We start from the raw sequence: 27,501 nt of genomic DNA, 5'->3' as shown, positions 1-27,501 counted from the left end.
TGTCGCTTGTCTTTCACTTTCTTCACGGCGTCTTTTGAAGCACCAAAGTTTTAAACTTTGACAAAGTCAAATTTATCAAATTTTTTTTTATGGATCATGCTTTTTGGTATTGTATCTAAGAAACCTTTGCCTAAGCCAAGGTCTTAAAGATTTTCTCCTGAACGTGTTATAGTTTTAGCCCTTCCATTGACGTCTATGATCCATTTTGAGTTAATGTTTGTGACCGGTGTGAAGTAAGGGTCTAAGTTTGTCTTTTCGCATGTGGCTCTCCAGTTGTCCCAGCACCATTGGTTGAACCCTCCCCTTTAAAATGAGGGGCACAGCTTAAGAAGCCCCTCTCAGGGCTGCTGGGGACTGGAACCAGGCCAAGGATGTGAAAGCACTTGGTGAATTGCTACACAACCACAGGACATGTGACTGTTATAATTTGCTAAGACTCTGCGTGATGAGGGGAGGGGAGGGGTCCTGGGCTCTGGAGAGCTCTGGCTTCCATCTGGCTCTAAGCAGGGTTGAGTGCTGGATGCTGCTCTTTTCTCCCTCATTCTCTGTCATTCCAAAAGCATCTCTCCCTCCTCCTCTCCCTCCCTCCCTTTCTTCCTTCCACAAAGAAGGGTTGAATACCTACCAGGAGCCAGGCATCATGCCAGGCTCTGGGGGCCTGGCAGACCCCATTCCCACCTGCCCGAGGCTCCCAGACTCACTGGGGAGGCATGCAAGCATGCAAGGTACACACCACCGCACACTCTGATAGCCCAATAGCCCAGGTGAAAGGAGCCATGGGAAGGGACCTCCCTGGAGCAGTCTGAGAAGCCTTCTGTGAGGGAGAGAACTCCAAGTGGAGGCGGGAGGAGGTGTGGGAATCAGCACACTGCGGTGGGGAAGCATGGGCAGAGGGAACAGTGTTGGACTCAGAGGGGAGACTGAGCATGGCATTTTGGGAAAGTGAAAAGGAATAGTCATGGTTAGTGTGTAGGACGGATTACTGGTTTGCCTTTCATTTGCTTATTCATTCATTCAACAAGAATTCATTGTGTATCTACTCTTGCCAGGCCCTGTGTAGACCCTGGAAGTACAAATGTGAGGTCATTTTCAGAAAGCTCACAGGCTTTGGGATATGGGGAGAGGATCACTGTTGGGAGGCCTGGTCCAGTTGCTGTTCTGCCTGGGAGGACCCCCAGCTACAAGGTCCCAGCCTCTAAGCTCGGAGGCAAGGGGAAATGCACCTAGCAGGGTTGGGTCGGGTGCAGGCTTTCAGCTCACCTGGCTGCCCAGCCCAAAGGGGAGGTGAGGAAGGAGAAGAGAGAAGAGAGCCTCACCCCGCCCTCGCCACCCTCCTCAGCTTTGTTGGCAGCAAGTAGAGGCAGCAATGAGGGAGGCTGTTGCCGTGGAAACCTGGAGCAGCGCCCGCCTTTTGTTCTCACCCTAAACCATGCCTGGACGTTCCTTCTTTCTGGAAGGAAAGCTAGCTCTTGGGTGTGAAGGAGAGGGTCAGAAAGCTTTCCGGAGATCAAAGCACCAGCACTGGAAAGAACAAAACTTGAAAACCGAGCATGCTCAAGGAACACAGAGCAGGGGCACCAACCCGCCGGTGCAGGGGGCTCAGGGAACTCTTCCCTTTGGAGTCTGGGTTTCACAGCAGAGCACAGGGAGGCTGGTCAGGGCAGTAGGGAGCAGTGGGTTTTCTGCAACCAGACTGTCTGGGCTTAAATCCCAGATCCACCCTTGCTAGCTGTGTGACCATTAACAGTGACTTCACCTCTCTGAGCCTCAGTTTTCAAATCTGGAAAGTGGAGGTAATAACAGCACTGTCTCCCAGGGTTGCTGTGAAGATGAAATAAGATCCTTCACATAAAGCCCTTCACACAGTGCTTGAGGAATACATGGGATCAGTATTCACTAGTACTGTCATCATCGTCATCAGCTTGTTTGTGAGATGGTGGAGAGGGGCCCAGACTGGACCATTCTGGAAGTCTGGAAGAGGCAAGAGGAGAGACGTGGAGTGTGGGAAGGGCTGTCCATTACCCCTCAAACTGCAGCCTGTACGTGGCTGTTGCCTCTGGTCCTCCTGTGCATGAAAAGCAAATGTCAGCCTTGCTCTGGGGCCAAGGAGGAGCAGCGAGAGACGGTGTCAATGCTGTTTGGTGAGTCAGGATTCTCCAGTCCCTTTCTCATCTGCACATCTTATCCGACAGGGGAGTGCATGGCCTTCCTCCTCTCCCCTTTCTCCCCCATCCTAACCTCCCATGGCAAAAGCTGGAGGCTAGGCAATCCTAGGCCTGGGCAAACTTTCCCTCAGCAACCGGGCAAAGGCTTTGAACAGAACTCACTTTGTCTTTATCACTCCTCTGGCCCGTCGCTCACTCCCAGGCTTCCAGACCTCGCCTGGTTTCAGCTACTGCTGTTCTAACTAGCTAGGCCACACTTTGCTCCCCGCTTTTCCTTCCAGGTGAGCTAGACATCTCAAGGCCAAGTCCTCTGTGTGAGGAGCCCAAATCCCAGAGCTAGGGTGGTCCAGGAAGACCAAGGAGGGGCCAATTTTATTAATAGTTAACATTTATTGAGCACTTACCATAGGATAAATACTTCCCATTTAAGTACTAGCTCAGTTAATCCTCACAAGTACCCTGGGGTACTAGAATGAAAGAGAAAACTAAGGCCCAGAGATGTTAAATAACTTGCCTAAGACCACAGTGCTAGAGCTGGTCCTTGAACCCAGGCAGTTGGTAACTCTCTGCTGGGCTACTTCCTGGGCCCTTTGGGTCTCTGCTGGGCTGGCAGTGCTGGGCTGGGGGCAGAGGAAGGGGATGCCCTCGCTCAAGCCCCATCCAGGGACAGAACATTTCCCAGCCTTCCAGGATGGTGCAGTGGAAAGTACTGTGGACTGAGCAGTCTCAGGAAAGCTGGGCTCTGGGCCATCTATGTGGCTTGGGGCAGGTGCCTTCCCTTCTCTGGGCCACAGCCTCATCCTCTGTAAGATGAGGGGTTTCAGTGGGAGGTATCTAAGGGCCAGGCTGGACCTAGGATTCCAGATATCTCAGAGACACAGCCTGCATTTTCTGCCACTGCCCAGAGCCCACTCTGCTCCCCCCTCCCCATGAGTTCTCAGGAGCTGGTCCATAGGGCCTGCATTTTGATTTGGAGAGCAAATTACTATAGCCATAAGCCACATCCTAGGAGAAGAAGCTGTGGGTGAGGAGATTCCACCTTCCCCTCCCAGCCCTGTCCCCCCGAGAGTGCACAGAGCCACAGCACCTGCCCCCCGCCCCCGCCATCTGGCCTTCTCAGTCTCTTCAATAATTCATCATCTTTTTGTTAACAACAGGAAAGATTATTTCCCATGGTTCTGGACCTTAAGTAAACTGGAGCTCCTGACCATGGCCACCCCTTCTTCTCTGGGTCTCTCTTCACATTCCTTCCGTGCCCTCTGCTCTCAGATCTCCCCTCCACCCTTTCCAGGACATCAGCACAGTGGCTCAGGTTCCCTCTCTCTGCTAGGGGGCAGGACACTCTGGAGGAGGACCTGGGAAGGGGGTGTCACCCCGGTTAATGTCATCCCACACACACCATGCCAGCTGGCCATGAATCTTCCCCTAAGTATCAGTGAGCCCTTCCTTGCTCTAAACTGCCCTAGAGTCTCAAGCACCCCATATCTTCACAGCAAAAGATGGTTTGCCCAACTTTGCATATGAAGAAACTGGGTTGCCAGAGGGCTAAGAGATTTGCCTAAGGCTGGTGGATTTGGGATTAGAACTTGGGCTTTCTGGAACACGGGAATCACCTGGAAGGAGTTTACTGGATCCAGATACTCATGTCCCACTTCAGACTTGAAGAATGAGTCTCCAGTCAATTCTTATGTGCAGCCAGGATAAACACTAGCTTAAGATTCTCAGGGGTTTTTTGCAGCTAAATAAGGAATTCTAGAAGATCTGAAGGGTTTTCTGACTCTCCCTAAATAAGGAGGGAGGATGAAGAGATTGAGGGATAAAGGATAGAAGTTCAGGGCCCCTTAAATCATGTTGCAGTGGGGCAGCTCATGAGACTTTGTGCTTATATTCTCCTCTTGGGAGATCTCTCCTCCCCACTCCCTTTCCTCTGAGACTGTGGAAAGTTGGCTAGTGATCCACAGAGGGCCACACCACCTCTCCACTGGGATCCCCAAGTTCTTGCATCTTCCCCTATGCCAGATGCCACTGGTCTTGCCACTTTCTTCATGGGGCACCATCGTGCCTTCTATCCTGACCCCATGTCTCTTAGAGCTGCTGGCCCCACACTAACTGAGTTTGAGCCACTTCTTCCTGGGCCTAGCTGGGTCTTGGTCTCAGCACTTACAGCCCCTGGGCCAGCTCAAATCCTGTTCCCCAAAGTCTTCTTCCAATGACCAGCACAGTCTGTACTTTGTCCTCACCTTCTTTAAAGAGCTGGCCTTTGCTACCACTGCCTGGTGCTATCCTCCCATCTTCCCATGAGTGGCCAGTTGCTCAACAAATCTATGGGTTCCTTGATGGCAGGGCCCATGTCTTTTTCTTATACTTTCCATAGTACTCCCACAGTGACCAGGATGTAGTAGGTCTCAATGAAAGATAGATGGTCCTTTATCCAGGGCCACACTCAGGGGCAGGAAATAATAAAATTTGGGTGACTTGCACACATTTGCATAGTGTGCAGAAAGTACCTGAGTCACTCATTTTTGCCTCCCCACGGCACATCATTGGTTACCAAATCTTGCTCCCCAAAGTCATGTCATGGAGTGGACAGAACATAAGACTTTCGGTCAGGAGACTGGGTGTGAGTCTGGCTCTATTGTTTATTAGCTGCTACTTAACCTCTTGCTGCTCAGTTTTCCCCTCTACAAAATGGATATAATTATGTCCATCCTGCCTATGATAGAGTTTATGAGAGTTAAAGGAGATAGTGCATAGAGACATTCTTGTAAACTACCAGTACCCCAAATGCTGGTTGCTGCCTTTGCTATCTTCTTCCTAGGATTGAGGTCAGCCTTCCTCAGAAGCTCTTAAATAGCTCTCTCAGTACCCCCTGAAGTCCCAGCATGAGGTAAGTAGATTGGGATTCCATGTTGCCATCAGGCCCACTAAAGCAGCTAGGCAGCCAGCAGCTAGGACCCACAAAAGGACGCTCAGCACCATGGACAGTACCACGCAGAGCAACGCATTGCTGCTGCTTCTCTCTGCGGGCAGTCAGCCGATGCTCGTTGGTAACCCTTGTCCAATAATAAGATTTACAGCTAACACCTACTGAATGAGCTCTATGTGCCAGGTACTGTGCCAAGTCTCTTAATGCATCATCTGGGTTAACAAACCTATCAGACTGCATGTTGGATAGGGTCGACGGCCTTCAGCATCCATTTCCACCTCTTTCTAGTGTGCTTTCCTATACTTCAGAAGCTAGAAGCTTAAAACTACATTTCCAACACATCCTTGCAGCCGGGGCTCTGAATACAGATAAAGTTCCATCAATTAGAGGCACAGGAGATAGATTTATAAGGCGGAAGGGAGGAGGAGGCCATTTTTCTGATGCTTGGGCTGTGTTCTGCTGACAAGCAGTGTTGAGGAGAAGAAGGAGCTCTCTGCAGCAGATCGATGCCCAGCCTCTGGCTCCCGGGGAATGTGTGTGTGGGTGAGGGTGGGGCGAGAGGCAATCGTGGTACAGGCTGAAGAGGGTCCCTGATCCCTGGCTTACAGGTGAGGGGACATGAATTCATGGCTCCAGCAGTCCCATCCTAGCTGTGGCTGAGGACTGGTTTGTCTGGTGGGTCAGTTCTGCTCTGCTCTGCAGACTCAGATTCTAGCTCTTCCGATGATTTTGTGAGCATGTAATTCTCTGTATTAAATTCTGTTTTGCTTAAAGTTTTAGAGTGGCTTTTGCTTCCTATACAAAGAACAGGTAGGTTCTGTTATTATCCCATCTTATGGATGAGGAATCTTGGGCACAGAGAGGTTAAGTGACTAGCCCAGGTCACATAGCCAGGGAGCAAATAGGACACGAGCCTGGGATATTCGACTACCCAGCCCCCTCCTAATCACTCTGCTATATGCCACCCCCAAGGCAGAGAACAGCAATCCCAGCAAACAGGAATGAAGCCCCCAGGCTGAAGACAGAAGCTAAGTGGAGAAAAGTAAATGCTGATACAGAATTCTGGGGATGCGCTCCAGGCCCAAGTGGGCACAGCCCCTGAGAAGGCCTCAGAAGGAGAAAGGCGAAGGAGACGTGGACATTTGTGATGGGTCAGCCATAGCACTGGGCGTCTTCTTATGCTTGTCCCACTGACCATTATTTATGCCTCACAAGCAGGCTAAGAGGTAGCAGCCTAAGAGGTAGGAATCAGCATCCTCATTCCACAGGCAGGGAAACTGAGGTTCAAAGAGGTTAAGTAACTCACCTAAAGTCACACGACTGGAGCAAGAAAGAGGCGGGACTGGAATCTAAGTGTCTGGCTTCACTACATCATACGGCCTCTGAAGGCGCAACGGGGGAGAGAGTTGCTTAGCCCATCCCAGGAGGGCTGTATTTCTGGGGTACAGGAAGCCAGGCTCCACTCCCGGATCTGTACCACATCTAAGGGGCTCTCTGCTAGAGGGGAGGAAAGGCTGCAGGTGGCAGAGGGGCTGGAGAGCAGCAAGGGGAGAAGGCAGCCGTTTGGGCCAGGGCTGGGAGCTGGTGGATGGCTTCCCCTGACCCGTCTCACCTCTGGGACCCCTCTCCTTGCCAGGAAGGTTCCTTTCCTTGCCCTCCAGCCCCAGCACCCCCAACAAGGGGCCCAAGCCTTTCTGCCCATAGCCCCAAGTCGGTGAGCAGACAAAATAGTGTCCAAATGGGGCTGGAGGCAGGAGGAGAGGGAGGTGTGGGGGTGTCATGGGTGCCCAGGTCCCTGGGAGCTGGGCAGTGACTCAGGGAGACACCTGGAGGAGAGGGGCGACTCCTGACACACTATAAAGACAAAAGGGTAAAAACAGAGGGATATAATGCTGTTACACTAGATGATCTCAATTCTAAAACAAAAAAAGAAGAAAAGAAACGAGAAAGAAAGAAAAAACCAAAATTATACCTGTAGAAAAAAAGATCAGTTACCTCTGAGTGGTGGGGCTATGTTTTGTCAGGCGTCTTTTAAAACTTTTTTCTAAATTTGAAAAACTAATAAGAGCATGTATTATTGTTTATAATTAGAAAGAGTGATATTTAGAAAGGAAGCTTGGTATTTCCAGGCATCCGTACAATCAGCTTCATCTTCTATATCAAATCCTTCTGCCCTCCTCGAGAGCCCTCGCTTTGACCAGCTCCCGCTGACGCTTGTCGGTGGGGTGGGGGGAGCGGAGGGGCCCGATGGTTTCCGTGCAGGCTGCTGCTCAGAAAGAAGATCCAAGGCCTGAATCCGATGTCACCACCTCCCCTCTCCCCGCACGGGGTCCGGCTGGGCCACGTGCAGGAAGATCAAGGTGGCCACCAGGCCCCTGGGGTACTGCCCGGAAACCAGAGGCATGCTCCCTCCCCAGATCAATAACTCCTCCTGGCAGCTGTGGTAGGGTGCTGACTACAGCATCAAGACCCAGGTGCAGAGATCAGGGAAGGGGGCTCGGTGGCTCCCCCAGCACAGCTTTCGCTTGGGCAAGTGGGGGGCCAGCCTGCCGTGCCACCTGCTCAGCCCCTCCCGGCCTCCCCACCCCACCCCTAATCAAGCAGTGGAAGATGGTGGCCACTGAGGCCACCATAGGCAATTTAATTGGAGGGTGGTCGAAACCTAGACTCCTATGGGGAAGAAACAAAAGAGAAACAGGGGTCAGAGAAAGAGAAACAGAGCCTCCTGGGGTGGGGACGGGGGCCTGAAATGGGCCTGGCCTCTGGACTGTCTCTGAGGCGCCTGATGGAGGGCCTGGTGCGCACTTTCTTCCAGGTTATAAAGTGTGTTCACAGCCATCATCTCACCTGACCCCCAACAGCCCTGTCGGGGCAGGGGTGATGACTGTCCCCATTCTGACAAATGAGGATACTGAGGCCCAGAGAGGGTGAGGAGCCTGTCCAGGGTCACACAGCTAGCAGTGGAAAGGCAGGGCGGGGGTGAAGGCCTGAAGCCAAGGCCTGAGCTTTTGCCTGGCTCCCTGCTCCTTCTGACATCTGAGCTCTTGGCTCCTGGCCTGTTCCACGGGGAGGCCCTCTTGGCCCCAGGGACCCCCCAAGTCTTACCTCCCCCATCTTGCTACCAGAAGTCTCAGCTCCAGCAGACAGACGGCCCCTTGTCCCCTCAAAGACCTTGGCTTTTTCTGCTCCCTCCATTCCCCTCCTTTGTGGAAAGGCCTCCTGGTCCTCCTCCAATAGGAATGCTCCACCGTCAGGCCCAGCTCAACTCTGCTTCCTCCAGGCAGCCTTCTCGGAGCACCCAGGCCTCAGCAATCTCCCTTCCCCTAACTCTTACAACCTTCACTTATTCCACCCCGAGTTCTCCACAGGGTAGTGGGTGCTGAGAAAGATGTGTCTCTCGCCTCACCAAGCTCAGTCTAGAAGGGCGTGAAAAAGGCCTTGGCTGAGAGGCAATGACAACGTACAGTGTGAGGGGAGCTGCCTTGGGGGCATGGCTCCCACACGAGGGGCGCTGAGCCCGACCTGGAGTGTCCAGGGAGCCTTCCCGGACGAGGGGGCCTAAGCCGTCCCACGGGATGTGACAGGGTCAGCTGCAGGGGCTTTCTGTCCCCCTCCTTCACTCGGCCAACAAGGCCTGCCGACCACTCCAGCTTCATCTCACCCAATCTCCCCACATTTTCTTCCCCTGGCCTCCTTCGTTGTTCCCTCCGTGCCTGAAGGATGCCACCCTCCCTCCCACAGAAGATGGGAAGACTATGCTAGTCCTTCTGCCCAGAATGTTCCCCCTCCCACTAGTTAACTCATTCTCCCACTAGTGAATCTCAGTTCAATTTCTGCTCCCTTAGGGAAGAACTCCAGACCAGCTCAAGCCCCCACATTCCACGCTCTCGCATTCCAGGGCTCAGAGCATCTTGGGAGACAGACACAGTGTGGCAGTTAGGTGTGGGTCCCTAAGGAGAACTAGGCTCCTTGGGTCCAAATCCCGCCTCTGCCATTTCCTAGCTCCATGTCTTTGGGCAAGTGTCTTGACCTCCCTGTGCCTCAGTTTCCCTATCTGTGAAATGGAGATGTCAGTAGCATCTGCCTTACTGGGTGGGGGTGAGGATTACATGACCAGTTCACATGGCACACTAGAACAGTGCCTAGCTCATAGCAATGGCTCCATACAGTTAAGTATCATTCTCTTTGTTAGTACCTGGTACATTTGATGTTTATTTACAGGATGACACAGCAAATGGCTGACTCTCCCAGTGGATGCAAACCTCCTTGATGACAGAGCCCGCGGCTGTGTTTGCTCATTATTTTCTCTGCTGTGCCGGGTAGAGTTTAGTGCTTTACAAATATTTGTGGAAGAAAAGAATGATTGGCAGTGGGTCTCGCTGGCCCCTGTGATCTCAGACCCGGAGCATTTGGGCTGGAGGGGCTCTGACAAATCCTCTAACCGAAGCCCCTCCTTCCACAGACGAGCAAAGGTTGCTGCTGGCTGACATCCCCCTGGCTCCCCATCTCACAGGGCTGGGCAGCCCCTGCCCCTTCATCTCCCCGGGGAGTTCTGCTCAATCAGCAGACTGAGGGCATGGTGAAATCTTGGACCGAGGCGTCCATTTCTGTCTTGATTCAGAAAAAAATTGTGGCCCGTTGTGTTGTGGAGCAAATACATTCCCACCGCAGCTGGATGAAGCTGCAGGCTTCACTTCGACCCTGAGTTATTGCTGTAATTCCGTCTCCGTGGTAACAAGTCTGGACCAAGCCGTCAGCCAGCAAAGACTGGGCAAAGGGCTCCTCATCCGCAGACCCCTCCCTGCTTGTCCCTGGGCTAAGACGCCAGGGGCAGTGTTCTCCCCCCAGCCTCTTCCCTGACGGACTCCTCTGCAGGAATCCCAAGTGGACCGCAAGGGGAGGGCAAGAGGGGAGATGTCGCTGCAGCAGAGGCCCCCATCGGGCCCAGAGCCGGCCTAGTTAGAGCAGGGATGAGGGTGCCCGGCTGCAGGGGCAAAAAGGCAGGCTACTGGGTGCCATCCCACCCCAGCTCCTTCTGCTGCCAGGATGGGCTCTGGTGGATGGTGCCACACACTGCGGGGTGGGGGTGGGGGGAAACAGACAGACAGACCCGAGGCTCTGTAGATAGCGGGCTGAGCCCCAGCGCAGGCGGACCCAAGCAGCTGTTGATGATTCATTGATATGTAGATGAATACCTGCTCTGTGCCGGCAACGGATGAGGAAGTGGGGAGGAAAGATAATAGCAGGTGGATCTGCCCTCAGTAGGTGGGGGGACACACAGATGGACACACACACACACACACACACACACACACACACACACACACACACGGAATGACCCAAACAACGGAAAGCAGCCAATCAGAATAAAGAGTAACGGATGCTCCCTTCAGTGAAGAAAGCAAGATGCAATGAGCCCCTGCCTGTGTCTGGATTTTCTCTGGAAGGGGGCCCAAGACACTTGACAGTAGCCACCTGCTGGGAGTGGAACTAGATGGAGGCTGAGGCAGGGTCAGAAGACTTACTTTTCATTGTATTCTCTTTTCTACTTTTTGAATTTTGCGCTCTGTGCATACCTAACCAAAGCAAACCAAAAGCAAAGCCGAGGTGAAAAGCAGCTCCCGAGATGAATGCTAAAACAGGGTGTGACCTACTTCCTGCTGGGCCGGAGAGGAGGAGGGGGCAGCTCTGACCTCGAGGGCTCCTCCCCTCAGCATCTAAGAGTTCTCATCTGCCTGGGGGGGAGGTGTGTGTGTGTGTGTGTGTGTTTCTGTCTGTCTATCTGTCTCTGTCCTTACACGTTTTGGGATGTGTGGATATCCTAGGTTGAATAGTGTCCCTCCCAAATTCCTGTCCACCTGGAACCACACAATACGACCTTATTTAGAAATAGGGTCTCTGCAGATAAAATTAGCTAAAATGAAGTCATCCTAGATTAGGGTGGGCCCCAAATCCAATGACGGGCGTCCTGATCAGAAGGCGACGTGGAGACACACAGAGAAGGCTGTGTGACGATGGAGGCAGAGACCGCGGCGATGCAGCTACAAGGAAGGCTAAGGTTGCCAGCAGCCCCCAGAAGCTAGCAAGGGGCCCGGCGGGATTCTCAGCCAGGGCCTGCAGAGGGAGCGTGGCCCCGCCAGCTGTGTGACGCAGCCTCCAGCCCCAGAACGACGCGAGAATAAATGTCTGTTGTTTACAGCCACTCAGTTTAGGGTAATTTGTTGCAGCTGCCCTAGGACACTAATACAATGGGTCTATACATTTGTGTTTGTGTTTTTTGAGGTGTGAGTTTTGTGTATCTGTGTATGTTTTAAGGGGCATTTGGGTGGCTTGGGAATGTGTTTGTGACCATAGTTTGGGTTGTGGATGCCTGTGTGTGTTTGGGGTGCATGCATGTCTATATGTTCGCCTGTGTGCACGTTGTGTTGTGTACGTCTATGCATTGTGTGTGTGTGTATTCGTGTGTTTTGCTATGTTCGTGAGCAGATGCGTATACAGTCACTGATTTCTAGGGTCTCTCTCGGCCCTAACACCCCAGATGTCCACCCTGGGGCCACAGCTGCATGGGTTGGCCTCAAGGGGATGCTGGCCAACGGCGGTGGGGACGGACTAGCATCAGGGCCAGGTGGGAGCAGCACCCCCTCTCCTATAGGGCCCCCTGGTTTGGGGCAGGTCTACAAGGACTGTCCCCCATTGCATCCATCCTGTCAGCAAAAGGGTCTCCAGCTCAGGAGCGTGGGGCCAGCAGGAGCCAGACCTGCTTTCAGCAGAGCAGAGTCCCCCGAGAAAGATTCGACCTCCTGTGAAGCTGAGTGGCTTCGCCCCCAGAGCAGTGGTTCTCAGACTTCGGTGCATCAGCATCATCCGGAGGGCTGGTTCAGCAGACAGCCAGGCCCAGCCCTGAATTCCTGATGCAGTCGGTCTGGGGTGGAGCTGAGAATCCTCTTCTGTGCTCCCAGCACCCCTTGCACCAGGCCTCTGGAGTGCACTTATGCCATCCTGTCATGGTTTCTTGGGTCTGTGTACCCACGAGAATCTTGTGGCTAGACTATATAAGTGCCTTGAGTACAGGAAACAGAGTCTGACCCATTATTTTGCTGAATAAATGATTTCATGAGTGACAGGTGGGCGGCTGGGAGAGACAGATTGAGAGAAGAGGGTTGAGCCTGCATCTCTGAGCTCCTGCATGATGCTGACACTGCTGGACCAGGGACCTTGCTTCGAGAATCATCACGTTAGACCATATAATGGGATGGGGCTCCTCTTCAGCCTCCTCCGCCTCCCCCAGGCCACGGTGTGGGCACCCTGGTCTTTCAGGACAGGCTCTGGAAAAGTCAGGCTGGCAGGCTCAACCCTCTTCTCTCAATCTGTCTCTCCCAGCCGCCCACCTGTCACTCATGAAATCATTTATTCAGCAAAATAATGGGTCAGACTCTGTTTCCTGTACTCAAGGCACTTATATAGTCTAGCCACAAGATTCTCGTGGGTACACAGACCCAAGAAACCATGACAGGATGGCATAAGTGCACTCCAGAGGCCTGGTGCAAGGGGTGCTGGGAGCACAGAAGAGGAGCACCTGACTGAGCCATGGGAAATCCGGAAGGCTGCTTGGAGGAGGTGCTAGCCAAGGCAGCTCATAAAGGATGGCTAGCAGTCGTCACATTAGTTGAGGACTTACTGCCAGGCCCTGTGCTAAGACTCTGCAAGCAGAGGCTCTCTTAACCCTCACAACCCCAAAATGGGAATTATTGCCGCTGAAGGCAAGTTTGAGCCCAGGGAGTCTGCTCCCAGCAGCCACAGTCCCAGCGTCGAGCACATATGGGGCATCTGAGCTGAAGAGGAGCTGCCTTACGGAGGCGGGAAGCAGGGGACAGTGGGGGGCTGGAGAGGGCTGGGGGGACTGGGCAGGACAGTCCAGGAGGAGACCACAGTGCACCGTGCGGAGAGGGAAGAAGGCTCAGACGGTGTTAGGCTCCCCAGAGAGAGTTCGGGTCCCCCAGATGGAAACGCACCACCTCCCACCTCCGGGGCAGCAGAGAGGGGAGGGGCACCAGGCCCCATCTGTCTAAATGGGGCAGGAGCCTCGCTGGCTGCCTCGAGGCGGGAGCTGGAGAGAGGCGGAGGTGGCGGAGGGAGGGGCGCTCTCTGTGAGCGCAGCTGCTCCAGCGATGCGTGGGGGCCAGATGGCAGAGGCCACGGGGCTGGCTCACAGGGCTTCACAGACCTGGGGGCAGAGAGGGCCGGGAACCCGAGGGGCCCGGGAGTCACAGTGCTGCTGTCGGGGGCCCTCCATTTACAGGTTTGCTTGTGATGAGGGGTAGCCCTCGAGAGAGGCTGAGGGCGACCGGCACAACCTCCATGACTTACGGTGGCCCCCAGGCAGTCTCTGTGGGGCTCTAGGGGTCGCTGGCCCCCTCAACCAGAGCACAGGCCCCCCAGCCAGGGGTCAGCCTCATGATGACCTTGCTCCTGCCTCTTGGGTTGGGGGTCAGGAAAGCCACTCGGATCCATGCCGAATGAGGACTCAAATAGCGACCCGAATCCAGAGGATGGAAGCAGAGGAAATGCACTCTGGCTGCAGCAAGAGGTGTTCTAGTTAGACACAAGCAGGCACTGACCCGGGATGCTGAAGGGAGTTGTGGCTGTTTCTGGGGAAGAAGAGAGACCTGTCCTTCTGGCTCTGACAGACTGTGTCTCTGGACAAAATATGATGGGGATTTCTCTCTCCTTTCCTTCACTAGCTCCTCCATCGAATCTCACCAATGTTTAGTTCCCTCTCTCCTTTCCTGCTGGCCTCTCCTTTCTGCCTTCTTTGTCTGAGTGGGCCGAAGCCTCCCCCAGGCTTGTCCCAGCGTAGCTGGGGGCCTTTGCGCTTGGGCACACTCGATGCAGCCCAGCCGACGTCTACTGAGCCCTACACCTGCTGGAGGTGAAAGAGCCATCGGCTCTGCCCAGGGCACTTCCAGCAGGTGGGGAGGCCACACAGCGGGACCAGTGCCTGCACCCAAGGCAGAGGAAGGGCCATGCAAGGAGAAAGGAGCAAGCCAAGGCGACAGGGCTCAGAGACCACAGCCCTGGAGGTGAGGGAAGGCTTCAGGGGGGTGGCAGGTGGGAGTTCTAGGTTGACAGAAACCAGCGAGGACAGGGGCAGAGGGGACAAATGAGTGGAGGAGGGAAGCAGAGAGCAGAATATTCCAGAAATGGCAGGTAGCTTGGCTTGGCTGCAGAGGTCAGGTGAGAAGGATCTGGAGAGATAACAGGCAGGTTGGGGCCAGACCACGAGGTCCAGAACCTCAGGCTGAATGATTTGCATTCCGTAGGCAGTAGGGAGCTATTGAAGGTTTTGGAAGAAGGGCATGACATTATTTGGGCTGGGACTAGAGGGGTTTCTAGATCTTGCTCCTATCCTAGGATCTCATGAAAGGCACCTGGCCCTGATTCTGGGCCCAAGGGCTTCTCAGGGGCTCCTGAGGGGAGCAGACAACTGGCATCTTAAATGTCACTTTTTGGGTGAGGCTGGTCCTGATGACCCTATGTAATAACGCAGCTCCCCTGGCGCTCCCAGTCCCCCTTCCATTCTGTTTTTCCATCGCCTTGATCGCCTTCTTACAGACGTCATCCACAGCTTACGCTGTTTATTGTCTGCCCCCACCCCATTAGAAGGAAGGCCCCATGAGCGCTGGGTCCACATCTGTCTTACTTGCAGCTGAACATTCCAGGACCTGGCACAATGCCTGGAATCCCAACAAATTCATTCATTTGTTGAATGAATCAAGAGAGAAATACCTCTCTGCATGAACCAGCATGGTCTGGTCTGTTCCCTCCCTGTCACTTCGCTCCTGGCCTCCTGAGCTTGGCAGCCCCCGAGCGGAAAACTCTGAGAAAATCAGATGGAACTCGGCTGTTCCCTGCGGCGCCTCTCACCCCCACCAGGAGTCTGGGAAGAGTCAGGCTGCTCCTCCTCCCCTCCCCTGCCAAAAACACCACCCCTTTCCTTCATCTGGGAGTGGAGGCCCAACTAGGGAAAGCAAGAGGCTTGCAGGCCTGAGGCCGCTCCGCCCAGCAGCCTGGAAGAACAATGGTGATGGACTGATCAGATTCACTGCAAGCTACCCGGGGCCACCCATGCGGGCACTGCATGGGAGCTGTGCGCATTTTGCTCCTTTTTTTTTTTTTTTTTTTGGGTGAGGAAGATTGGCCCTAAGCTAACATCTGTGCCAATCTTCCTCTATTTTGTATGTGGGATGCCACCACAGCATGGCTTGATGAACAGTATGTAGGTCTGCACCTGGGATGCAAACCTATGAACCCTGGGCCAATAAAGCTGAGTGCACAAACGCAACTACTACACCACCGAGTTTGCCCCCATTTCGCTCCATTTTGGCCTCCCATCAACCCTATGAAATGGGTATTATCCTCCTGTTTTACAGATGGAAAAATAGAGGCTCAGAGAAGCTAACTGACATGGCCAAGGTCTCCCAGCCAGGTGAGGAGCCAGGTTTTGAACACAAGTCCATCCTACTCCAACCCAGTGCCCGTTCCTCCCTGACACACAGCCTCTCTTCCACCAGGGGAGCAGCTGAGATGTGGGGTGTGGAGCTAGCCGAATTCTCTGTCCAGGGCGCCAGATCACAGGTGGTCTCTGCTGGCCTTGGGCTTCCCCTGAGCTACGGGAGCCGAGCTTTTGGCCACCTCCCAGTGATGAATGAGGACAATGATGTCACGTCTGCCGTCCAGCCTGACTTCCTGGGAGAGTGTGTGTTATCACTGTGGGCACTGCCTGTTCTGGCCTGAGGCCAGGCGTCCTCCCCTTGCTCTGAGGTGTACCACGAGGCCCGGAGTTCAAAATAGGGCTCCCTGCACCCGAGGTCCCGGCAGCTCCCAGGGACACCAAACCTACCCCGTGGGCAGGTCCAGCACCCGACATCCAGGGCTGCTCAGGGCTGGGCCACGGTTGGGGAGGCAGAAGAGCTGGAGCAAAGCCCCAGCCGTGGGGCTTGAGGTGCCTGCACTTCTGCTCCTTAGGGACTCAGTTCACCCACCTGGAAGGTGGAAACCCTCTCTCTTAGCAAACATTACAGATTCCTTATTGCATGCAAGGAAAATGATAGAGTTTCTGTCTTCGAGGTCCTTCAAGGGCAGGTTAGAGCACAGTCACTACATAGGCAATAGGGAGCCATGGATGACTTTAGAGCAGGGGAGTGAGATGATGGCACTGTGCTTTAGGGAGGTGAGTCAGGCAGCAGAGTGTGGCTGGGGGAGAACAGCCTTTTGTAATGATCGGAGCTAAAGTGCATTAAGCACTCCCTGAGTGCTAGATGCTGTCGGCAGTGCTTTACAGTTGTTAACTTTAATCTGTAACCCTAGGGGACTGTTATCCCATTTTGCAGAGGAAGAGACTGACAGTACACTGAGATTACAAGGCTAGTAGGTGGTGGAGCTGGGAATTGAACCCATCTGAGTTCAACTCTCGAGCCTGAGTTCTTTGCCACAATTCGATGCTGCCTCTCGCAGTAACCAGACTGGAGGAACCAGGGTCTGGCAGGGCTGGGGCAGTGGGCGTGGCCGGAGGGACAGAAGCGAAATACTGCCCGGGGCTAAGACTCCTGGCCCCCGAGGGCTACCACAAGACCGACCAGGAAATTTAAAGGCGATGTGAGCATCAAGCCCTGTGATCCGCACAGAAAAGAACCATATCTAAGATGACTTTCATGGATGACAGCAACAATGTTCTTGGCCAATGGCCCGTACAGGATAACGTCTTCTTTCACGCAAAAGAGATCTTAGAGACACTCTCAAACAGAAATCTTATCACAGTTATAGTTCCCTCGACTACCCCATCCTTTCTTGATTTTATTTAATAACTTATTTACTGACCTAAATAGGGATGAAAGCCTCATTTAGATGCTAACCCGGCTTTAACACCTTCTAGCTTTGGACGTCTGATCGCTGCCCATGTCCCTTTCATGAAGGGGGAGGAGTGGCTGGGAGTCACCCAGGAGATGGAAGGAGACGGTAGGAGTTGGGGGCAGAGGCTGGAGGAGGCCCTCTTTGCACAGCTGGCCTGTGCTACCGCTGCCTGGCACGGTTCTCTCGTTTTTCCATGCACACGAGCAGCCGGTTCCCCAAGAGATCCGAGGAGGCAGCTGAGCCCAGGAAGGGCTAGCTAAGGCCCGGGGGCTTCCTGTACTGTTTCGACAAGATTACACCTGACTCCTCTGAGATGTTGAGCTACGAGATTTTAAACCAGACTATTGACATAAGTAATGCTTCAGAGGTAGAAAGAGATGGAGGGTGGATTATATTACTAAGATCCCTTCCAGCTCCAAGAGTCTATGAAGATGCCATCTGTCAGAATCCTTTCCCGAGGAGAACGTGTGGCTAGGTAGGGGACTCTCGGAAGAGCCGTGTCTGGGTGGGTTCTGGGCCTGTCCCAAACAGGGGTCAGCTGGCGAGAGCCACTCAGGAGCCCCAGCTGGCAGCTCAGCCTGGGGGTGTTTCTGCAGGGCAGGGGGAGTCCAGAGGATCTTCAGCCCCCTTCCGAGGCTTCAGGAGCCAGGGTCACGTGGGACAGTGTCCACTGGAAACGGAAGTGGGCCGTTCCTTGCCCCCTCTGGTCAGTTTGTAGGTTTAGGAGGGCTCAGGGAGGGCCTTCGTTCCAGCACTGACTAGACAGCCGCAGGCCACGGGCAGCGGCGGGCCACGCTCCCCAGGCTTGAGTGGGGAGCTGGTGCTGGGGGCTCAGCCCTGCTGGGTGTGGTGATGGCAAGGGCACCTACCTGGAGCAGTGCTGAGGCTTGGGGCTCAGCAGACGGCTTGTCACTGGCCCTCCGTCCTCTCGATCGGTCCTCAGGTGCTCCCAAGTGGCCCAGCCAAGTCCTAGCTCGATTCCTGACCACGAAGGTGGCTCCTCCGAGGCTCTGTGGCACAGGGACAACGAAGCACTGTCAGTGCAGGTGGGCGTGGACTCCAGGCCTCCTCCAGCTTCCCCTCGGCTCCTCCCCCAGCCCAAGCAGGCCAGGCCCCTCGCAGGTCCAACAGGCTTGTCAGCACCTTCCCACAGGCTTGCCTCAGGGAGCTCTGGTGGCAGGAGTTGGGGGGATGCATCCCAGATGCCCCCAGTCTGCCCCCCAGCTCCACATCCATCTGCCCACCCCTGGGGTGGCTGAGCTGGGGAGCCACCCTTCATCCCAGCTGAGCAGGGGCCCAAGGGGAGGGGGAGCATGGATGGAGCACTGCTCTGGGAGTCCAAGCACTTAGGTCTGCTCCGCCTCTTCCCCCGTGGAGCCGGAGCACCCTGCTTTCCCTCACGGGGGTGGGGGGCTTCAGCCTAGATACACAGACACTGCCAGCAGGACTCAGCTGGGAAGATCAGAGGGGGAGACAACCATCAGGTGACTTCAAGTAGGACTTCAGAACCATCTTGTGTGTGTGGGGGGAGGGGCTTGCTAAAATGCAGGTTTAAGGGCCCTACCCTAGCAAAGTGAATCAGAATGTCCAGGAAGGTGCCTGGGAATCCATATTTCAACAGCTTCCCCATGTGGATGCCCATGGAATAAGACTTGCTGGACTACACGCTGGGAAAGGGTCAAGAACTGCATGGATGAACCTTTGCTTACACAGCAAGGGGTCATCAGTCCCTTTCTTCAAAGCAGCATCCTAGGAGCCCAGACTCTGCTGACAGACCAGCCAGGGGGCCCCCGGGCAGCTCGCTGAAACCTCTCTACGTCTCATCTGCCTCGGGACGAAACGAAGATCGGAGCTGATTTCTTGGGCCCTTCCAGATTTAAAATTATGAATGTGAGAAGACATGGACCCACTGAGAAACGAATTTAAAAAGAAAGTTCAAGGCGAGGCATTTTAAATAGTATTCTCCCTTTATAACTGGTTTCTTCTTAAATATTCTTTTTAAATTCTGAAAATAACATGGTTATGGGGGAAAAAAAATCAAATCATTCAAAATAAGACACAATGAAAATTCCCCCTGCTATCCCAGACCTCTGCTCCACTCCCAGACATGAATGGTCAAGTTTCCTGTTTGTTTCCTTTACGAATTTTTCCATAAATATTGACAAATCTATATCTATGCCTGCATCCTTGTTTTAAACCCAACCAGGAACATCGTCCCGGTACCCTTTGTTTTGTTAGTTAACATACATCACACATCTACACGTACCAACGCAGACAGATCCCTCATTCTTGTAGCAGCTCCTAGCATTCCACTGAAAAATGCACTATAATTTACCTGAATCTATGCTTGTTGATGGATGTTTAGATTGTTTCTACATTTTTTTTAAAGATTTTATTTTTCCTATTTCTCCCCAAAGCCCCCCAGTACATAGTTGTATATTCTAGTTGGGGGTCCTTCTAGCTGTGGCATGTGGGATGCCGCCTCAGCATGGCCTGACCAGCAGTGCCATGTCGGCGCCCAGGATCCAAACAGGCGAAACCCTGGGCCGCCAAAGTGGAGCACATGAACTTAACCACTCAGCCATGGCGCCGGCCCCTTTCTCTACATTTTTGGTGCACAAACAAAACAGCAATGAACATCTTCGGTTATACATCTTTGTGCACGCATGTGAGATTCGCTGTAGGAGAAATCCCTAGGGGTAAGGAGTCAAAGGTTACACGGATGTGGAATTCTGACAAATTGAACCAGTTTGCACTGCCCGGCCGTGCATGGGAGCACTGGGTACCCCCCCACCCTTGACAGCACTATGCACTATTAAATTTTAAACTTTGCCCATACCAGAGTTGAAAAATGATAGCTTGTTTCAATGTGTAATTCTTTTTTTTTTTTTAAAGATTGGCACCTGAGCTAACAACTGTTGCCAATCTTCTTTTTTTTCCTTTTCTGCTTTTTCTCCCCAAAGTGCCCCGGTACATAGTTGTATATTCTAGTTGTGAGTGCCTCTGGTTGTGCTATGTGGGACGCCGCCTCAGCGTGGACTGACGAGTTGTGCCATGTCCGTGCCCAGGATCCGAACCAGTGAAACCCCGGGCCACCAACGCAGAGTGCACGAACTTAACCACTCAGCCATGGGGCCAGCCCGCATAATTTTAATTCTTTAGTTATCAGAAAGGGCAGACATTATTTTCAGGTTTATTAACTGATGAGCCTTTATTTGTTTATTTGTTTTTTTCTGTGAACTGTTTATATTCTATCTTACCAATTTTTCTTTTAAAGATTTTATTTTTTCCTTTTTCTCCCAAAGCCCCCCGGTACATAGTTGTGTATTTTTTGTTGTGGGTCCTTCTAGTTGTGGCATGTGGGATGCTGCCTCAGTATGGCTTGATGAGCGGCGCCATGTCCGCGCCCAGGATTCGAACCAGTGAAACCCTGGGCCGCTGAAGCAGAGTGCACAAACTTAACCACTCGGCCACAGGGCCGGCCCCATCTATCTTACCAATTTTTAAGAGGTTTTTCTAAGTTAAGGTAATTAATTGTCATTTGTCTCTTTTTTACTTTTTTGATGGCACCTTTCGCTTACAGAAATTTCAGACTTTTCTACAGGCGAAAATATTTCCCACTAGAGGATCCTAAAAATACTTGCCCCTATTTTTCACTAGTATTGTTAGAGTTTTCTTTCTCTCTTTTTAATCTTTCCTTCTTTTTAATCTTTTCTTCCTGGAATTGATTTTGGTGGAAGGAGTATGGCAGGGCCCAGCTTTATTTTTTTCCCCAAGGGGCTAGACAGTTGTCCCAAAGTCACGTCTGAATAATCCATTGCCTTCCCTCACCACTGCCCTCCCTCTGGATTCAGAATCTCAATGTAACTAGAGAGTAGGATGCATGCAGAGAGCATGAGCTCTGAGACAACTGCCGATTCAAATTCCAGCTTTGCTGGATCTAGAAGTTACCAAACCTTCCTGTGCCTCAGTTTCCTTGTCTAAAACTGGGGAACACAATTGCACCATCTGATAGGGTTATTATGAGGATTAAACGAGTTATTTCAGGTCAAGGGTGTAGAAAGATGCGACTATGTGCTGTCTACAAGAGACTCACCTTAGCTGAGAGAAAGGATGGAAAAAGATATTCCATGCAAATATAAGTAAAAGAGAGCAGGGGTCGCCAAACTTAGATCAGACAAAATATAAGGCAAAAACTGCCAAAATAGGGGCCGGCCCCATGGCCGAGTGGTTAAGTTCGTGCGCTCTGCTTTGGTGGCCCAGGGTTTTGCCGTTTCGGATCCTGAGCGCGGACATGGCATCACTCATCAAGCCATGCTGAGGCAGCATCCCACATGCCATAACCAGAAGGACCCACAACTAAAAATACACAACTATATACCGGGTGGGGGGGTGCTTTGGGAGAAAAAGGAAAAGTAAAATCTTTAAACACAAAAAAACCAAAAAAACCTGCCAAAATAGAAAAAGGAGGATATTATATCATGTTAAAAAGGTCAACTCTCCAGGAAGATATAACAATTATAACTACATATGCACCTAACAGCAGAGCACCCACATGTATGAAGCGAACATCGACAGAATTGAAGGGATAAATGGTAACACAATAATAGTGGGAGATTCCAATAACCCACTTTCAGTAGTGGGTATAGCAACCAGACAGAAGATCAACAAGGAAACAGACGGCTTGAATATGTTCAACACTACAGACCAACTGGACCCAACAGACATATACAGAACACTGCACCCAACAGCAGCAGAGTCCACATTCTTCTCAAGGGCACAGGGAATATTCTTCAGGATAGATCAGGGGTTAGGCCACAGGCCAGGGGCGCAGAACAGCGCCTGGCACATGGCAACTACTATCTGCTGTTGATTACTATGATCACCACTGTCTGGGTCCACTTTTCTGTTCCGTTGATCTGTGAGCCAGTTCCACCATTCGACAAATACCTATTACTATGCGTCAGGCCCTGTTCTAAGCGCTGGGAACCAGGAGTGAACAGCAGTAATAAGAGCTGTTCTTGTCACCTCTGGTCAGACTCACTGCTAGTTATGTTTAGCAATTTTGCTGATATTGTAAATGTTTCCTTCCATTACATTTTAAAAGAGGCTAAGGTTTCCATATAGAAAAGCTATACATTTTGGTTTTTAATATTGTTGGCAGTCATCTTGGTATATCCTTTTATTATTTCTAATGGTTTTTTCAGTGGACTATCTTGTTTTTTTCTTCAGGTGGTCAAGCTTATCTACAATTTTAATTGATAAATTGGTCTCCCTTTACAATTTCTATTTTCGAAATTTGTATTGGCTTGTACTTCCAGGCAACTGTGAAAGAATGAAGGTGATGGTGCTCATTTTTTTCCTTGTAGGGTATGGATATCTGTATACACACATATACATATACATACACACACACATACACACACACACATGCACATGCATAAAATCATGTTAAGCAATATCCATCTACTCCTATTAAATAAGAGTTAAAATTAGAGACACATGTTGAATTTTATCAAATGCCTTTTAGGCATTTTTGGCATTTATGGAGCTTTTTATTTGATTTTCCATCTCCTTTGAACTATTAGTTTGTTCAATTATGTGAATAGTTCTCCTAATATTGAACCTATATTTCTGGAACATAGCCCCACTTGCTTGCAGTGTATTCATTTTTTTTAACATAATGCTGTGTGGTTCTATCTGTTGCTATTAATTTATGAATTCTGCACTAATATTCATAAATGAGATTTTTTTTAGTAATTTTTCTCTTTGTTGTGCTGTCTTTGTTATGTTGTGCTGGCTTCGCAGAATAATTTGGAATCTTTCTTTCTCTATGATCTGGCACAGTTGGTACAACTTAAATAATACTGGAATTCTCTCTTTCTTGAAGGTTTGATAGAAATTAAAAGCCGTTTAAACCTAGGTTTTTCAGAGGGGAGCTTTATGAAGACTGAGTTTCTTCTATGATTATTGGTCTGTTGGAGTTTTCTAGTTTTTCTGGGGTCAAACTAATGATTTATATTTTCTCAGAAAACTATCAGTTTCAGCCGGTTTTCAACTGAATTTGCAAGTGTCTGAGCACAGTATCCTTTAAGAATTCCTTCTATTTTCTCTGCATCAGTGGCTATTTTCCTCCTTTTAATGTTCAATTTTGTATATTTGGCTCATTTCTCCCCCAACCCTCGTTAGATTATCTAGACTTAGAAAAATCATCCACTGACACTCGGTTTTTTTCCTGGACCCTATTTACCACATACACAGCCCAGAATCAGAGGAGCTAGAATCAGGGATGAGGAAGGCAGCCGGGGAGGGGCAGCTTGACAAATACAAGTCATTCAACAAACATTTAAAAAGTGCAAGGAGCCTGCCCATATATTCCCTGGCCTCGCACACCCCACGTCTCCCCAACATCCAGTTAAACCGCCCACTCCCACCCTTCCTTCAGCACCCAGCTGTCACCTCCTCTTGGAATTTTCCTGACTTCCCCAGAAAAAGTTAGGCCTTTCCTCTGACATCCCAGATTACTTTTTTTAATTTTGAAAAATTTTAAACACAAGAAGTTTAAGAGTATAAAAGCAATGCAACGAACAAATGTTAACACGCTGTCATCTTTGCTTTAGATCTTTTTTGTTGAAAGTGTTACTGACCAATGAGAAGTCCCTTTTTTCCCTGTTAAGTTCAGCTGCTCCTCTCCCTCTCCAGAGACCCCACAAGCATGAACTGGGCAGGTATTGCAAGATGTTTGCATCCATCAATCATAAATAGTACTGCCTTGTGATTTTTATTAGAATTAAATGCTCACGAATGGTATTATTCTGCAGTTTCCTTTTTTTGAAGTATTGGTTTTTTGAGATTTATTCACACTAATACAGAATGTGTGTGTACGTATATAAGCGTTCATGGAGGTATAATTTACATAAAATAAAATTCCCCAATTCTACCCATTTTAACTGCTGCAAAAATCACATTTTCAGCTGACTGTAGACACTGAGGTTGAGGCCTCTTTGTCAGGTTTCAAACGTGGCTGCCCTGGACATCCTTGGAACTGTCTCCTCACGCACACATATGAGTTTCCCCAGGTAACTGTGTGCAACTGGTCATAAGGAGGCACATTTTCAGCTTTCACTGCCATTGCCAAAACGTCCCCTGGCGCTTCGTACCGCCACAGTTGCCGCATTTCTGAAGCTGTCGTCCTTATCTGTTGACCTGCCTCCCTGCCCTTCCCCGTGAATTACCGAGGGCACGTGTGTGACGCCCACTGATAAATGGAGGGATGAGCTCACTGTCTAGCAGATGAGACGGCCTGGAATGGGACAAGCGCGTTAAAGGCTGTGAGACCTCCTCTGGCTGGGATCCAGGGAAGGCTTCATGGAGGAGGTGGCCTTCCAGTTGGGCTTTGAAGGGCAGGGAGACTCTGAACAGATGAGGATGGGGATGAGGACAAGGACGGGCTGGGAGGAGGAGGTGGGTGGGACAGTCCAGGGAATTTGATTTGCCAGAGCAGCGGTTCTCAGCCGAGCGGGGGATGAGCAGGATAGAAAAGCTGGGCACGCGTGCTTTGTAAAAACCTCAGGGTGGTCTGGCACATCCCCCGTTCCAAGTACGAAGAGCCTCCGAGCCTGACTGAGTGGGGTGTGAGGGAAGGGGGTGGGCCGACTGGACAAGTAGCCTGGGCCTAATCCCAGATGAGTCTTCAATGGCAGGCTCTGGGGACCAGTGAGAAGTGACCAGGTCAGAGCTGGGCTCGAAGATGACTCATTCGATAAGCAGGCAGGTAGCTGGGAGACCCGGCCCCTGGAATAAGGCCTCGGCCAGACAGCCTGCTCCTCCCACTCTTTCCCTCCTCTGCCTCTGAGAAAAGATCAGGGCCAGCTGGCCTGGGTTCCCTCCCCAGACCGGCAGAAGAGACTGAGACTCGGGCTCCTCCTGCTCCTCCACTCTGCAGCTCTGGGAGCCTGGGCCCCGGGCTTGCACATCGCTTCCCGTCCCCTGCATCCCAGATGCTCCACGCAGGTGCCTGGGCCAAGGCCCGGAGGAGCCTCCTCAATGAAGCCTGGAGCCAGGGCCTGGCTACACTGCATCTTCTCCCGCTGCCTCGGCTCAGCTCGCCTGAACACGCTTTCAGCATGTCCCGGGGTGTGGGGTGGGGTGGGTGGGGTGGGAATCCTATCCTTCCATTTTCCCTGCTGTCCTTCAGCAGAGCCCAGCTCTGGGCACCCTGCCCAGAGTGGAGGGGAAGGGGAGAAACGCACGACCTTCACTTCCACGTCCTTTTGTCTTAAGCAACTTCAGCAAAACCACGAGCAGCAGCCATAGCAGGAGAGCTGAGGCTGTGTCGGCCGTGCTCTGGGAGGAGGGACACGCCACTGGAATCACGCCTGGGGGCCAGTTTGGGTTCTGGACTTGTGTGTGTGTGTGTGTGTGTGTGGCTATTACAACCTCTCTGAGCCTCAGCATTCTCATCAATCACCTGCTCCGCCCCTCTCCTGGGGTGTGCAGAGGATTACAAAGTAATGACAAGGAGGGTGAAGTCGCTAAGTGGCACCAGGAAGCCTGTTGTTGTTCTGGTGCCTGAGAGGGTCTCTCTGAAGCCTGGCCTAGTTCGCAGCCCTGGGCACAGAGGTCCCAGCCTAGGAGGGACCCCTGGCCCAACACCAGCTTGTTTGCTGTACAAGCAACCTTGCTGTACAAGAACAGACAACCGCCCTATACCTGCCACACACACACCCTCTGGTTCTGAGACGACCTCTCCCTCTGCCAGGTCCTCAGGGATCTGAAGCTCTTTTGAAGGTAACAGCACAGTCCAAACAGTGTCTGGAGCCATCAACGTTGTTGGTCAGCCACTTCCACCAAAGTGTGACAAGCTAGACCAGAGCCCACTGGACAGCCCACCACTGAGCAGGTGAAGGGGCAAGCGAATGGAGAGAAGGGGGCTCCCAGTCACTAAGCACATGCTGGGCACCTTTCTGCTTCCTCCCATTCATCCTCTCGATGGCCCTATGCCCGGGGATTATTTCACCATGTTGGGAACAGAAGATCCGCAGAGGTGCATTAGCAGGTAATGAAGCCGGTGGGAACCCAGCTCCCAGGTGTCCCCCAGGCAGTGTGTCTGTGTGTGCCTTGTCCTCCACGCTCCCATGCCCCCCACGCTCCCATGCCCCCATCAAAGCACAGTTGTTTTTCCTACGGGGCCCAGGGTGAGTGTCCAGTTGCCCCTGTGGCATTTCCAGCCTATGGCCAAACCACTGCCACTCAGACACCTGAGGTGATAAGGCCTCCACATCAAAAACCCAACAAACAGCCGTATCCCCCGCCAATTGAACACAGGTCCACCTCGTGCATCTGTATCTCCAAAGATCTCAGGACGCCTTGCTCTTTTGCCAGGACCCTGTGGCCTGAGGCCAGTTACCCTCTGGTCAGGCACAATTCTGAGACGACTCAACCAGAGTGAGGAGAAGGCTCCTGTCTCCAGGGCCACCTTCCTTGGCCACTCAGGGATGGGGAGGGCAGGCTTGGCATCCTGCTGGAAGCTGGCCTGGCCCCTCTGTCTCTGATCTTCTGAGGACACCAGAGGCCCTGACTTGGCACAAATGAGGGCCTCCAGGCACGGAGCTGTGCCGTATCTGAGCCACCCCAGCCCAGCCCTTTCAATTTCTTCTCAAGGGTGCTCGTGCAAACAGCAAAGTGGAAGGGTGGGACAAGCAGAAGGGGGAGCCCAGGATGCTTGGGGCCTAGTCCTGCTTTCCTAAGTGGGTCTGTGCTTCAGTTCCCTTTTGGAACATTACTAATCACCAGGAGGGGACAACGGAGCACACCCTCCCCCCTGCCCCTGCCTCTGCATGTTTCAGTACCAGCCCCAGGGGTGCTGGAAAGGAACATGGCAACCTGGGTACATACTCTGCCCTAGAAACACAGGGTGTGGAGTTCTGGCCACGGGCGCTCTTCTAAAGAGCCAGGCTTGGTTGGCCCAGAGCAATCCAGAGAGATCTAGAACAAGGGCACAGCACTCCTCATGAGCAGCCCACATTCTCACCTCAGTGGCCCCAGGTTCTCATCTCAGCTCCCCCTGGAACCCTCCTTTGCATAAGCTGCACCAGCCAACTCATGGGCAAGAATGAGGAGTCTGATTTACACCACCCCTGCTGATGTGTGAGTAAGCCACAGACGCACGGCTCTCCCGGGAGAGAAGAGGAGAGAGCACGGCCCCACCTCAGGCGGAACAGTGCACTACAGGCTGCTGATCTCGCTCGAAACCTACTACTTTCCCCAAGCACTTTCATCACAGCCTTTGTCAGACCCAGCCTGCCCACGGGTCTGAATGCCCTGCGGACTCCCCACGCCCTGGACACTCTGTGCAAACGGCCCCCAGCACTTTATGCCCATTATCTCTATGGTTCTTCCACCAGCTGCTCCCAGGAAGAACCAGAGTAGAGAGCCCATGGGATTCAGGAGTCAGTGGGGAGGACAGGCCTGCAGGAAGGTCCATGGGGCTGCCCGTCA

General features: G+C 52.2%; 1 protein-coding gene across 29 annotated transcripts in view; it reads right to left on the bottom strand.

Moving 5' to 3' along the window:
• The window catches only part of TMEM63C (transmembrane protein 63C), a 77,935-nt gene that overhangs the window by 42,123 nt on the left and 8,311 nt on the right, over positions 1–27,501 (bottom strand). For all 29 annotated transcript variants that reach the window (XM_070594330.1, XM_070594336.1, XM_070594341.1 and 26 more), the window contains exon 2: positions 17,871–18,011. The gene's annotated coding sequence lies outside the window, so the exon portion shown is untranslated. The remainder of the gene's footprint in view (positions 1–17,870; positions 18,012–27,501) is intronic.

Source organism: Equus przewalskii, chromosome 25 (genome assembly GCF_037783145.1).
Source record: "Equus przewalskii isolate Varuska chromosome 25, EquPr2, whole genome shotgun sequence".
In the NCBI taxonomy this organism is placed as follows: domain Eukaryota; kingdom Metazoa; phylum Chordata; class Mammalia; order Perissodactyla; family Equidae; genus Equus; species Equus przewalskii.
The sequence above is the reverse complement of the archived record's forward strand: the minus strand, read 5'-3'. Positions and strand labels throughout refer to the sequence as shown.